General features: G+C 37.2%; 1 long non-coding RNA gene across 2 annotated transcripts in view; it reads right to left on the bottom strand.

Annotated features, from left to right (window-relative positions):
- LOC141541831 (uncharacterized) overlaps positions 1–11,217 on the bottom strand; it is a 106,454-nt gene extending 95,237 nt beyond the window's left edge. For both annotated transcript variants that reach the window (XR_012481916.1, XR_012481915.1), the window contains exon 1: positions 11,029–11,217. This is a non-coding gene — a long non-coding RNA (uncharacterized LOC141541831). The remainder of the gene's footprint in view (positions 1–11,028) is intronic.
- Positions 11,218–14,787: the final 3,570 nt, after the last annotated feature.

Genomic DNA, 14,787 nt, shown 5'->3' on the forward strand with positions numbered 1-14,787 from the left:
AAATAATATGTATAACTACAATTTTTATGGGAAAACCAACAACCAAAACTTAATGCTCCATAATTATAATGATCAAACAACCCCAAAGAAGAGATATGAAATATCTTCCTTTCTATGCAGAGGTAGAAGTCTATGAGAATAGAATACATCAAACTTAATTGATAAGTGGGTTAGTTTTGCTGAACTATTTTTTCCTCTTTATTTGCATTCTTTATTGTAAGGGTTGGCTCACTGGAAAGTGGGGGGGAAGAATATATTCTGAAGTGAAGGTGACATCTAACCCAATTCCCAATCAAAATGAATGGGGGGAGGAGGAGGAGTACTTGTGTTTGTATTTTATATTGCCTGTAAGTTATTTTGGATTGGTGGAGAGAATTTGGATATAACCTTGGGTGACCATGTGAGGGGTAGAGATGGGTGAAAGCTTTGGAGAGGAGAGACATTCTTCATTCCTATTTCAAAAAGGACACATGAGTCTAGAGGACAACTCCAGAAAAAGACACAGAGACAGACAAACTTTGGAAGCTGCAGATACATAGTGAAAATTGGCTTCTTAACATATCTTTGATTATCACCTTCCTAGCAACATCTAGTAGTTTCTCTTTGGGCAAGATCTCTTGATTGATTGAATTGACATCTCACATCTAAGAACTCATTCATTCTGTGCATTTTTTGGATATATTTGCAGCTAGTATACTTGTTTTTAATAACTTGTCCAATTTGTTTGCCCTTTTGCTTAGATAGTTGTCTTTGCAGTTCATTATTTGTGATGTTCTTTTGTATAATTTGCATTTAATGGGAAGAAATCAAGCCAACAAGTGTAAGCATGGGGAACCCTCCCTTTTAATGGAAGCAACTTTTATTTTGAACTTATTGTATCCCTAGACCAACAATATTTAGGGGAGAGATGGAGATAATTCTAGTCCCATATAAACATAGGTGCAAAAAAAATACAGCCTGAGATATTCCAAGTACTTGTCAGTCATCATCTTATTCACTTCACTGGCATCTCCTCTCCTTAGGGGTGATCAAAATCTCTTATTGTATTTATCAGTACCTCTGAACTTCATTTATATAGCTCTTGTACACACACACACACACACACACACACACACACACTCACACACATTCACACACATATATTACATGGGCATTACAAACCTTACAAATATAAAAACAAACATTATATATAATGTATATTTATAATATATGTTTTATATTGAATTTTAATATAATATATAAAAGATAATAATTTAAAAAAACACTAAGGAGGAAATCAGTAAAAGCAATGTCCTGTTCTCTTTCTATCAGTGGAATATTCTTAGCAGGATGTAGGTCAGCTACAGGAAGAAGGAAGGTAGGAAAATGAGAGATGTTGGTAAATGTTTCAGGAAGTTTGTCCTTCCAGGTTCTGAAGCACAGTGTTATGAGGAATATGGTGCTCTGTAGATGACAGAATTATCATAGGAATGGTTCCCTGTGGTAATTTTTAAATGTTTAAAGATTCTGTCAGTCAAGTTCAGATTAGGATTATGGAAAAGGTATGAAGGAACTTGTCTGTGTATGTATTTGTATATGATTTGAATATGCCTACAAAGAGTAAGGGCAGCTATTGTGAGCCATGTGGTAGAGTAAAAACAGTATAGTACTGGCTTTAGGATTAATGAACCTGGATTTAAATCTTATCTCTGCTTCATACTCTCTGGTGATTTTAGGCAATCTTGGGCAAGTCATTTTATTTCTTTAAATCTCAGTTTTCTCATCTTTAAGTGATTAGTCTTGACCTCTAAATTTCCTTCCAAGTCTAAATTTATGATTCTTTAATGGCCCAGTCAATTCTTAGGTAATTCTGAGCTTAGATTCAGATCACTGATTTTGGATGTTTTCTGCTTGTGTGACCTGGTTCTCAGTCTCCTCATCTGTAAAATGAAAGAGAAGGACAAGATCATCCCTGAAGTCTTTTCAACTCTTTGATCCTATTTTTATTATCCAGAAGGTTTGAATTTATTTATATTTTTCTTCACTGCCCTTGATACAAGTGACTGAGATCCTCTGATCTAAAAGGGCTCTAAATGAGTTAGACATTGAGGGTCAGGAAAATGAGAGTGAAATAAGCCACCTGAATCTTTACTGAGTCACTAATGATCCTGAATTGATAATTTTAAAACATTGCATTATTTAGTTTGTCCAAGAAAGCAGAAAATCACCCATGTTCTAGAAATAGTCCACTTCTTTCCCTTCTTTCTCATGTTTGGGGGTCTTGACAGCTGTTTATGTGATGCCTTCTGAAATGCATAGCTACATACACATGTCACTTAGCAGAGTGTCTGGCACATAATAGGTACTTCATAAATATCTATTGATTGATCTAAGATAGATAGATATTGACATAGATGTAGATATATAGAACTATTTCAGGGAAAGATGTATTATCTCTGAAGGACTTCATGACACTTTCTTTGTGGCAATTATGTGACCAATTCCCAAGGCCTTGTCTGAGGCATATTTGATTCAGTCAATCACTTTGCAAATCTGTGAACCCAGGTGTGAAAGTAGATCTTATTCTTAGATGTCAATCAGAATGAATGTCCCTGATCAAAAGAATGCCTTAGATTTATTCCTGGGAACAAATTGGAGTAAAAACAATCTGGTTACAATTCAGATTGATTCTGGCACCATCTATAAATTCTGTTGAGGGAGAAATGCTGCGTGGTAAGGTCAGTACACAAGTTACAATGACATCAGATATTGTTCCACAGGCAAACTCCCTCCTGAGGGCTTGTGGAGTAAGATGAGAGACAAAACTGGTATCAGTGAACCCTAAAGTATCCCCTGGGGAAATTTGAGCCAAATGGTCCACTTCCATAAACAAAAGGAATTTCTTTTCTCAACTTGGGTGGATTCTTTTACCTCAATTTCTAGCGCAAAGAGAAATATTTCTTTTTTAAAAATAAATTATCCCAGCATTGTACATATCCAAATTTCATGCTTAAATATCAGCAATCTCATTTCACCAAAATGGAGAAAACATATTGTCGGCAAGTTACATGACATAATTATAGCATAGAATCACGGGATCTACAATTGGGAAGTAACTTAAAGTCATCTCAACCAAATTTATCATTTTACAGAAAAGGAAACTGAGGCCCAAAAAAGGCTTAAAAGTTAAGATTTGAACCCAGATTTTCTGGTTCCAAAATCAGTGCTTTCGCTACATAATATCTACTATATTATAAAAATAATTACACATTTTGTCTCTGAGCTCCACCTCTCCTTACTAATTTATTTAGGTTTTGTTTTTAATTGTTTAATTGCCTTCAGTGTGTCAGGCATTAGACAAGACACTGAGGATATAAAACAGTAACCACAGCAAACATTTGTACAAAGTAGAAAAGCAGTGTTACATAGTAGATAAAATAAATCAGTAATCCCTGTGTTCAAATTGGCTCAGAGAATTACTAGTTGAGTAACACTGAGAGAGTCGCTGCTTCCATCTGCTGGTTCTCAAGTGAACTGTAGCATCCAAAGGTGCTGCTAATTCTCTCCCAACAGGAGCACCAGAAAGGGAGCTGAAAAGAACGGATTGGGAGAGCCATTTCTCCTTCCCCTTAGGCCCGGAACTCCTTAGAAATGGGCTTGTATTGTTTGTACTTTTCTGGGAAACACCAAGGGTGTGGGGAGTGGAGACACTTGAACTTGAAGCTTGAGTACTTTGGAACCTAGAATTTCAGGTAATATAGTTGCACCCAACCCAATAAGGAAGCTCTAAGGATCCAAGGTCACAGGGCACAAGCCCAAGATAGACATTGGATTTTGAACTGAATCTCCTTCCTAACCATTCTCCCAACTCCCCCCATCATCACCCCCAGAGGAGAGATAACACTCTAGAGTCTAGAGGTTTGAGGAGAAATAAATATTTGTTTTGGTTGAAGTAAATATTTCTTTATAGAAGGCAATGTGATTGATAAGTGCTTAAGTGGAACTGGGGTGCTTAGACCCTTAAAACTTGGGAAAATATAATCAGTGAAACTTGGGCCAATGGAAGAGACAAAGACTCCCCCATCCCTCTAAGAGTATCAGAAAACCCTGGAGGAGGGGGTGGAAATATATGAGAGGATGTCTTCAAGCAGTGGGGAGTCAAAGTAATCCATGTTACACTTTACAGATTCTCCCAAGAATAAGAACTGGACTAATAAAATGCATTTATGCTTACCATGTGACTAGGCTACTATTTAGTCATGTAGTCCCACAAGAGACTGATAAAAGAGTTGGGTTAAAAGAGTCTTATCTTCCATTTGTTCTTCTGAGAAACAGTAATGATCTAGAAATAGCAATAACATTAATGTAAAGCATAGAACCAAACCTGTGATCTTTCTCAATAAACTCCTCCAGGTTCTAACATCAGGTCCCTTGTTTAGGATTTAAAACTCTTCAGAATCTAGTCTCTGCCTACCATTTCAATATTCTTAGGCTTTAGTACCATTGATGTACTCTATGATCTGGGAATACTAACCTACATACTCTTCCTCGTGTTCAATGGATATCATGGCTCCCTCTTCTAGAGTCAAGCTGGTTACATCTCACACCTCTGATTCTAGAGTGGCCTAAGAGGTCAGAGCACCTCCTCTACAATCAATTCAGGTCCCATCTAACTGTTCCCCTCCTGCCCTGTGACTAACAATTTTGTTCTATTTAACATTGGCTAGCTCTTATAGGAGCAGTTAGAGGGTGCAGTTGATAAAGAGTTCTGGACCTGGAGTCAGGAAGATTTGTCTTCATGAATTCAAATCTCAACTTACTGGTTGTTTGACTCTGGGCAAGTCACTTTACTTTGTTTGCCTTGGTTTCCTCATCTGTAAAAAAAAAAAAAAAAAAAAAAAAAAAAAGGCAAACCATTCTAGATCTTGTCCAAGGAAACCCTGAATGGGGTTACAAAGAGTGAGACAAAACTGAAATAACAAATAATGCTAAATTTATTAAAATGGTATAAGAATATTTGTTATAAAGCATTTGCCCAAGTATAATATGCTCTCCCATAAGTATACATATTTTCCAGATAGAAAGAGGACTTCATATTATATAGCATAAGTGGTAAAGGGAGTAATGCCCAGCTCCCAGGAGTCCTTTTGTTGGAATCCTCATTATGTCCTCCTCATTTTTGAGGTAGTTTTTCTATGATGCTCTTTGTAGAACTTTGAATCTATGTTCATTCTGTCTCAGCTCCTGATATAGATCCTGCCATTAGCTGTTCCAGGGGAAATGGTGAACCTAATGGGAAGATGGGAAGTCTCAAATCTTCAAAGCTTCCAAAATTCACAAAATCCTTTCTTCATCAAAGGGAAATGAAGGAGATTGAGGTCCCGGCTGAGGTCTGAGTATCTGCTATCCTTTCCCCCTCAATCAGTTCCTTCTCTGGGGTTTCATCTGAATATCCTCTCCTCAACACTGCTTAATGCTCAGACTTCCTGGATTCTGAACTTGCTCACTGATTTTATACAGACCCCACAGGGCATTACCAAGGCCCCTACACAATGAGAACAGTCTTCCTTTAGTACCTTTGTTTGACTTGTTTTTGACGGCTATGAGGAGGTGCTCAGGTCTTGTTCTCAGCGTATTTTGATTGATTGATCAAATGATTCAACAAAAAAAAAATGTTCTCACTGACGCACATGAGGTGGAGTCTAGGGTGCTGCTAAATCTTTAGGCATTAGCTCTCTGAATATATGTGTGTATATATGTGTATATATATGTGTGTGTGTGTGTGTGTGTGTGTGTGTGTGTGTGTATAAAACACTTTTAAGTGTAAGCTGCATTAATACTATTTTCTCCACCATTTTCTTAAGTCTAGAAATCAATAAAATAAATCAAGTCCTTACTTGTAGAGATTGCCATGTTAATACTCACAGTAAAAATTGAACAAGTGTCTATATGCCTGGGAGGGGGGGAGACAGTTAATGGACTCCTAAACTTTCATATACAAAATCATTATATTTCCCACTTGAAAGGGAATTCTAATGTCATCTAGGATATAAGGAAAAAAGCACTTACTAAGCACCTCTGTGTCAAGCTCTGATTTATGAGCTTTATAAATACCTCATTTGATCCTCACCATTTTTAGTAGCTCTTATTTCTATTTTATAGTTGAGGAAACTGAGGCAGACAGAAGATAAGTGACTTGATAGTTCAAGGATATATTTGAACTCAGTTCTTCCTGATTTCGGATCCACTGTGCCACCTAATTACCCCCTACTAGAAATGTGAATGTCCTCTATAATAGTCCTAAGAATTGGTCATCTAGCTCTCCCTTGAGAGAAAACACAATACATAGTCTATTCCACCTCTCATAGAATGCGCACAATACCTTACATTGGCCCAAAATTTGCTTCCCTATAACTACCACAGATTGATCCTAGTCTTGCATTCGGAGCCCAAGGAAGGCTAGGATCAATGGGAAGAGACAGTGCAATCCAGCTTTCTCATGACCATCCTTCAAATATACAAAGGCAGTGCTTATGTCTCTAAGTTTTCCCTTTCACAAGCTAAGCCATCTCCTTCATCCAATCACTCATGGCTTTGGTTCTCTACTTTTTATTTGCATAGGAAATTCTCCATTCCTGGAATGTACTTCTACCTTTCCTCTAACTCTCAGAATTCTTATTTTCCTCCAACATGGAACTCATGTACTTCCTTTCTTGTTCAATCTTCTTTCAATATTCTCTCTGTGTGTTTCTTGTCTGTCTCTGTCTCTTGTCTCTCCTTCCCTCCCTCCCTCCTTTCCTCCTTTCCTCCTTTCCTCCTTTTCTTTCTCTCTTTTTCTTTTTTCAAGTCCTATAAGGGAAAGAGACCTGGCACATATACAGACCTCATCACCAGGTTAAGGATGCCAAGGAGCTGCTTCCAAAAGAATTGTGATGACTGGATCATATGTGGATAGTCTGTGGTTCCAATTGGCTACACATGTTTGGAGGAGCCTTTTTACATTGGATGTAGAATTGGAAAATTCTTCAAAAGGACATGATAGAGCACCAGTCCCAGAGTCAGGAGGGTCTAAGTTCAAATCTGGCTTCAGATACATTACTAGCTGTATGACCCTGGGCAAGTCACTTAACACTGATTGCCTCCATAAAAATTAAAAACAAAACAAAACAAAAAAACAACAACAACTCAGTTCTGGTCCACTTCTTTTTGCTGTATTTAAATCTGGAAAAATAATTGATTTCCTTTACAACATCCATTGATACCATATGATAAGGGGAAGAACTATATGACCTCCATCTATCTACCCACAAATCCCCCTGAGAAACAGGCTACCTTGGCCTTTTTATTTGTTTTTATTTCCATTCTGGGTAGGGTATGTGGAGTCTTGGACTCTGAGGACTTTCAAAGCGTAGAAGACAAGCCACAGGAATCCAGAAGCCCAGGAATGTAGGCTGTGTTATAGTTGTCCCAGTTTTGATGCCTTACGGAGTATAAAGCAATCATCTGAAGTGACCCTTGAGACCCCAGCCCAGAAGAAGCTGCCAATGATGGCAATTTTGGACATGAACTTGATAGGATCAGTGCTATGAAGGGATTGTGTGAGCCTGAACCCACACCCATACAGACTAAGATTGTATTAGGCAAATTATGCCCTGGAAATGTTGGAGAGAATATCATACTTTTTTTTTTCTATAGCTTTGAAATCAATATTCCTTTGTAAAAGTTACCCATTGTTAAATGGCTAAATGGAAGCAGGACTCTGGTTATTAGCTCTTAACAAATGAGATGAATGCAGTCCAAGGGGAGCTCAATCCAAAAGGAGATTTAAAAAAAGTTACCCTGTACTATTCAATATACTCTAGAATCCCGAATGGCAGATAAAATCTTCAGAGCATAAATATTAGCCTTATACTGACTTATCTTTTGTTTACTTAGCTGTGAACATAACTATGTTCTCCCTCTAGTAGAATGACCTTTTTGAGGGCAGAGATTGTTTTTCAGTTCTGTCTGTGCATTCCCAGTGCCTTACATAGTCCCTATGACATAGTTTGATGTCCAAGGCAATTCCAATAGACTTTGGATAAAAAAAAAAATTCCATCTGCATCCAGAATTTGAATTAAGGAGATTGAATGTAAATCAACATGTGCTATGTTCACTTCCTTTTTTCTGTGTTTTTTTTTTCTTTCTCCCATGTTTTTTTTTCCTTTTTCTGTTCTGATTTTTCTCTCCCAACATAATACACAAAGCTAGAATGAATTATTTTTAAATGTTTGATGAATTGAATTGAAATGAATTCATGTCAGAAGCTTCTGTAGTCTTTGGTAATAGATAGTATCATTATTAGATAATAGATATATTATTACTATCCATTGATTGAAAAAATATAAGTCAATTAAAAATAACTGAATTCTGTAATGCTTTTAAATGAATGTGTATTATGTTAAACACAAGAGTATCTACAATTGGAAAATTATAAAGGAATAAAGAAAGGATCTGTGATTTCTCTAGTATAAGGTTGTTGTTGGTGGTGCTTTCTTTTCAAAGAGGACCAGCTCTCTATTCTCTATTTGGAAAGAGTAGTGATACAAATTGGCCCCCCAGGTGATAGTGTAAGGGTATAGAACCAGCTATTTAGTTTCATTTTTGTCTTTCTTCCCAGGTTATTTTTACCTTCTGAATCCAATTCTTTCTGTGCAACAATAACAACAACAAAATTCAGTTCTGCACACATATATTGTATCTAGGATATACTATAACACATTTAACATGTATGGGACTGCCTGCCATCTAGGGGAGGAGGTGGAGGGAAGGAGGGGAAAATTCGGAACAGAAGTGAGTACAAGGAATAATGTTGTAAAAAATTATCCATGCATATATGCTGTCAAAAAATTTTAAAATTAATAAAAAAAAGTTTCTCAGACTTGATGTGAAGAATGCTTCATATACCACAACAGAAAAAAAAAAAAAAAAAAAAAACATGGACAGTAAGGTAAGAAGGAGGAAGATTTGGTCAGTTAATCGTTCTGCTTTGATTCCACCTATTTTGTTACAAGGTAGGGTTCTGTTTTATAGACCTCATTTGATCTGATTACTACCACTAGCTATTATGGCTTTAATATTCAAGATATTTAGCCACGAAAGAAAGGAAAGATACAGACTATTCCTCTCCTTCATAGATAGGTAACTTGAAAAAGCCATCTATAATCAGCATGTCAACTTCCTCTTCTCAATTTTCCCTCTGCAATGGTGTGCAATCAGTTTTAGGAGGATTATTTTGTCAAACTATGTGGGAAAAGGATTGGAGCAGGAAGAAACTGTCAGAGACGCTAAATAATAATTGATGATTCAAATGATAGGTAATGAGATTTCTGAGTCAGGTTTCAGACATGGCCATTCAACTGAAACTAGTCTCCAAAATAACCAATGATCAAGGTTTTTTTTTTTGCCAAATTTAATGGCTTAAAAAAAAAACAAACTTCTTTTGAACCCTATTTAATTGTAGACACTGTCCACTCTTTTCTACTAGTTAATTCTCTCTCTTTTAGGTGTTCCTGATACTGGTCTCTCCCATCTATCTGATTCTCCTCAGTTTATTTTGCTAAATCTTTATCTAGATTATGCCCACTAATTGTGGTTGTCTCCTAAGGCTCTATTCAGGCTTCTCCTTCTATCTTCTCTTCTCTCCAAATTATCTTACTTGGTTATTTCATCGGCCCCCATAGATTCAATAATCAACTTTGTATATGTGATTCCCATATTATATATCCATCCTTACCCTGTCTTCTGAGTTCCATTTTCACATCACCAATTTCCTAAAGGGCATCTCCAATTGAATGTTCCAGAGGCATTTTAGACTGATTATCTTACCCCACCCTCAAACTTTCTCCTCTTCCTAACTTTCTTGAAATTATCAGTCACCTATCAGTCACCCAGATCTATATCCTTAGTGTCATTTTCAAGTATTCACTCCATCTTTCCCCTACCACTATAGCCAATCTGGTGTTAAACTCTGTCAATTTTACTTTATATCTTTTGTATCCTCCCCTGTCTTTCCTCTGATTCTGCCCTTATTCAAGAATAGGCCCTCATCACCTCAAATCTGAATTTTTGCAGGAGCCTTTTGGTTGGTCTTTATGTTTTAAATCCATGTTCCTCTCAGTCACTGAGGTGATTTTGGAGTCCATCTGATTTTTGGTCCCACCTCTTCTCCACTTAACAATCTCCACTGGCTCCCAATTAGGATTAAATATATCCAGGATTAAATACAAATATAAATACAAAATCCTCTTAGTCCTTAAAGCCCTTTATAACATAGTTCCTTTCTAGTCATCTTACATTTTACTTCCTATATTCTATGACAAAGCTTCTTAGGTTGTGTGGTCATGTAACTGAATGTGGGACTCATGAAAAGTTTGGCAACAGTGAAAAGGTTCTGAATGTTCTTCATCCTTCAGGATCAAATATTCCACAAAGATTTACTTTTTTATATAAAAGTAAACAAGCACATTCATGTCCTTAGTATGCAAATTTGCTTTTGTCTTTAATAAATAATAAAAATTATTCAAAATAACTTTAAAACAAATTTCTTTATGATTTATTATCAGTAAATGTTTGATTTATATACCTATTTTATATACCTGTATATCCAGTGTCCTGTAAAACTTTCTCAGGTAAAAAGGGATCATCAGTGAAAAAAGTTCAGGAAGCCTCATTCTACCATCCTTTAAACACCAGCTTTCTTGATGCTTGTTACACATGAAGTTCTATCTCCCACTTGCACATTTTTACTAACTATTCTCCAACCTAGAATGTAATCCTTTCTCACCTGCCACTGTCAGCACCTTCCCTCTAACATTATCTCCTACTTATACTGTATTTATGTTGTTTGTATAATTTTTGCATTTGTCTAACTCATTGAAATTTGAGATGCTGAAGAGACAATGTTTTTACCTTTCTTCATATCCATAGCAATGCTTGATAGTAACCAGTTAATAAATACTTGGCACAGCAGGTAGTCCAGTGGATAGAATGTTAAATTAAAATCTGACCTCATATGTGAAGTTCTGTTGTCTCTAGAAACCGCCGATTGCTCTCTGGGAGGAGATCTGCTGTGTCAACTCAAATCTCTTGGACAGATTCTTCTTCCTGTAGAGAGCTCTTGTCTCCAGACAGTTGCCACCAACTCTGGTCCACAGTAGTGACTTCTTCTTCCTCCAGAGAGCTGCCTCAAGTCTGGTCCAGACAAGAGACTCTCCATCTCTCAGAGTGCCAGCCCTCTTTTATCCTCCCAGAGAATGGGCGTGGGATAACGCAAAGGCTTCTGGGAAAAATTACTTCAATCAATGAACTTGCTCCTCCTAAGCATGTAAGCGCCTCCCCAGGAGTTCACAAGCAAAACTCCCAGTAAAGGCCGGAAGTAGAGAATTGTCAAGTACTGACTTAGTACTTAGTAAGAACCTAATATCTCATTATCTCATTAGCACGTAGTAAAAACCTAACATTCATACATATTAACTGCATAATCCTGGGCAAGTAATTCTGTTTGTCTCAGTTTCTTCATCTGTAAAATGAGCTGGAGAAGGAAATGGCCAACCAACTACTTTGGTATTAATGTCAAGAAAACCCTAAATTGTGTGTGTTTGTGTATATGTGTATGTATGGGTCATGAAGACTTGAACACAATTGATCAACAAAATAAAGAAGCAAACAAATCAATGGATGTATAAATGAGTTAGTGAATGGATAAATAAATAAATATGTGTTTGTTGACTGACTGACAGGAGGATCAATTATTTTCCCACAGGAAATGGTAATGATGATTAAAAAAAAAAAACAACACTGAGTATAATTCTAATTCAAACTTCCATTAGCTTTTCTACATTAAAAGACACCTGAGTGCCTTGGTGTATAAATCAAATCAGTAAGAACTGAGTTCAAATCCAGACTTTGATAATTACTATGTGACCCTAGGCAAGTCACTCTATTTCCCTCTTCTTCACCTTTCTTTTTTATAAAATGAGCATGATAACAGTAACCATCTCCTAGGATTGTCATAAGGATCAAATGAGAAAATATTTATAAAGGTGTGCTGCTTTAAAGCACTTTATAAATGTTAGTTATATTATTCACTGCTTCAATAAATGTCTTTCTAGTCTTCCTATCTACAGTACAATCCAAACTGTGATTTCATTGATATAGAGATCAAGGGAATGACCTCTCCCAGTGTGTATCAGCACCTGTTCTGCTAGTTATACTCATAGAAGGTTGCACAGAGCATTGAAAGATTAACCATCAATCAATCAATAAGCATTTATTAAGTGCCTACTATGTGTCAGGTACTGCGTTAACTACTGAGTCCCTGCCCTTGGAGAGTTCACATGCTAATGGGAAAGACAACATTCATATTGTTTGGTTAGTTGTTGTCCTTCATTCTCGAAGAGGATCAAAGTAACATCACTATATTAAAGTCAAGTTAGTGTGTCTGACTATGGCTGATCAGACCAATATGAGCTCAAAATACTATGCCACAAACCTGCCATAAATGGTCCCTGTGAACATTTGGGATGGCATCTCTCACTTTGTCCATCTTGCATTTCTTCTGAGCTCCTTCCATTCTGGAATGTAGGGTGGGTTCAGAGAAAAATAGGACATCTGAAGTGAGGTCTGCTGAACCCTCTTCCAGGTTGCTTTCCATCTTCAGTATCTATCTGATCCACCCAACTCTCACCTGTGGCTCCAAGAAGCAACTGTGCCTCAGCAAACTGCAAACAAACATATACAAATCAAACTATAAACAGGATAAATAGGAAATAGTAACAGAGAGAAGGCACTAGAATTAAGAAGAGCTGGAAAAGGCTTCCTGTAGAAGATGGGATAATTCTTGGGATGTAAAGGAAGTCAAGAAGTTCAGTAGTCAGAGTAAAGGAGGGAAAGCATTCCATGCATGGGGACCAGCCAGAGAAAATGCCCAGAGTCAAAAGAGTATATTGTTTGTTGAATAGCCAGTAGGCCAATGTCACTGGTTCAAAGTACACGGTGGGGAGTGAGGTATTAAAAAAAACCGGAAAGGTGGGAGGTGGTTAGATTATGAAAGGCTTTCATTCCAGAGCATTTTGTGTTGGGTATTTAAGGCAATAGAAAGGCACTAAAATTTGGGGGGAGTGAGAGGAAATGGTTTAATCAGACTTGTGTTGAGGAAATCACTTTAGTGGATAAATGGAAGATGAATTAGAGTGGGAAGAGAAATGAGGGAAGGAAATCCACCATCAGGCTATCGAAATAGTCCAGTTATGAGGTGCCAGGGCCTTCTCTAGTAGTTTCAGAGGAGAAAAGGGGACATATACTAAAGGTGTTGCAAAGGTGAAATCAAGACACCTTGGCAACAAATTGTGTATGGAGAGGTGAGGAGTGATAGTAAGGAATTAAGGAAGATACCTAGGTTGTAAGGGAGAGGTAGATTTGAAAATCATCAGGATAGAAATGGTAACGAAATCCTTGGGAGCTGATGAGATCACCAACTAAAATAGTATAGAACAAAAACTTCCTAAACTGTGGGCTGTAACCTCATACTAAATGTGGGGGAGTCAAAAAATTGGCAACAGTAAAAGGTTTCTGAATGTTCTATATCCTGCAATGTCAAATATTCTGCCAAGATTTAATTCTTTATGTAAAAATAAACAAGCACCTTTATCTCATTAGTATGCAAATTTGCTTTCATCTTTAATAAATGGTAATGTTATATACGTATATCAAAGAATCATTTTAAAACAAATTTCCTTATGATTTATTATCAGTAAATATTTGATTTGTTTATCTATTTCATATACCTTTCCAGCTCTTCCCTTTTGGTCCCTATAATTTACACAGGAATCCTGGGAGATGTTTAATCATCATCTTAGCCTTTTAATTCTAAAATTTAATTATACACAAATGTGAGTTGTTTGAAATGTCACCTGAATCAGCAATCAAGATTTTGTTGGTCAGCGGAAAAAAGGAAGTGGTCCAAGAATGCCAGAGCCCCTGCTCGTGAGGTGGAAGGGACATTTCATGCCTGTCGGAAGTGTCTTACTTAAATCATTATTGGATCTGGACCCGAAGACCTCGGCTGAGAGAAGAATTCATCTTTTCTCATAAAGTGGCTCGTTTTACCTAGTTATGAACTGGAGTAGGATCCTTGTCATCCATTTTTATTCACTGCTTTCCAGTCTAAAAAATCGTGCTCTGTCAAAGAGAACAAAATCTCATCCGCTTCCTCCGTCATTAAGTGATAAAGGACTTATTTCATATTGATTTTATATATAATCTCTATATACAGTATGCAAACCTGCTGCCTGTCCCTCTGGAGTGTAAATTCCCGGTTAAAGTTGTTGTTCCAGGATAGCAGCAGACGTGGGGCTCCCGTGAAATATTAAATATGCCCTTCATTAAAAAAAATGAGTGAATTTCTAAAAATGGCCGGCCCTTGCGTTAGTTTTGTTACTATTGTTGCTACATTGTAAAAAGAGGGCTTTGTTTCTAATTAGAGGAACAACACACGCTTAATAAATGCCGGTTGACAATGGAAATCCCCCTAAGTCCCGGAGACCAAGCGCTTTCGGCGCCTGCGATGCTTCCGTGCTACGTGCTTTGGTGAACAGGCAAGGAGGATGACACTAGGGGGATACTATTATCACCTCCACTTTAACACGTGTGCCAGAGGTCCTATAGCTCAGGTCTCCTTCCGACTCTAGCTCTGTTCATCCTCCGTTCACAAACTAACTTCAGTAGGGATAACCCTGGGACAGCACCAGAACCAACTTTGGGACCAG

The sequence above is a fragment of the Sminthopsis crassicaudata genome, chromosome 4, assembly GCF_048593235.1.
Source record: "Sminthopsis crassicaudata isolate SCR6 chromosome 4, ASM4859323v1, whole genome shotgun sequence".
Classification (NCBI taxonomy): Eukaryota; Metazoa; Chordata; class Mammalia; order Dasyuromorphia; family Dasyuridae; genus Sminthopsis; species Sminthopsis crassicaudata.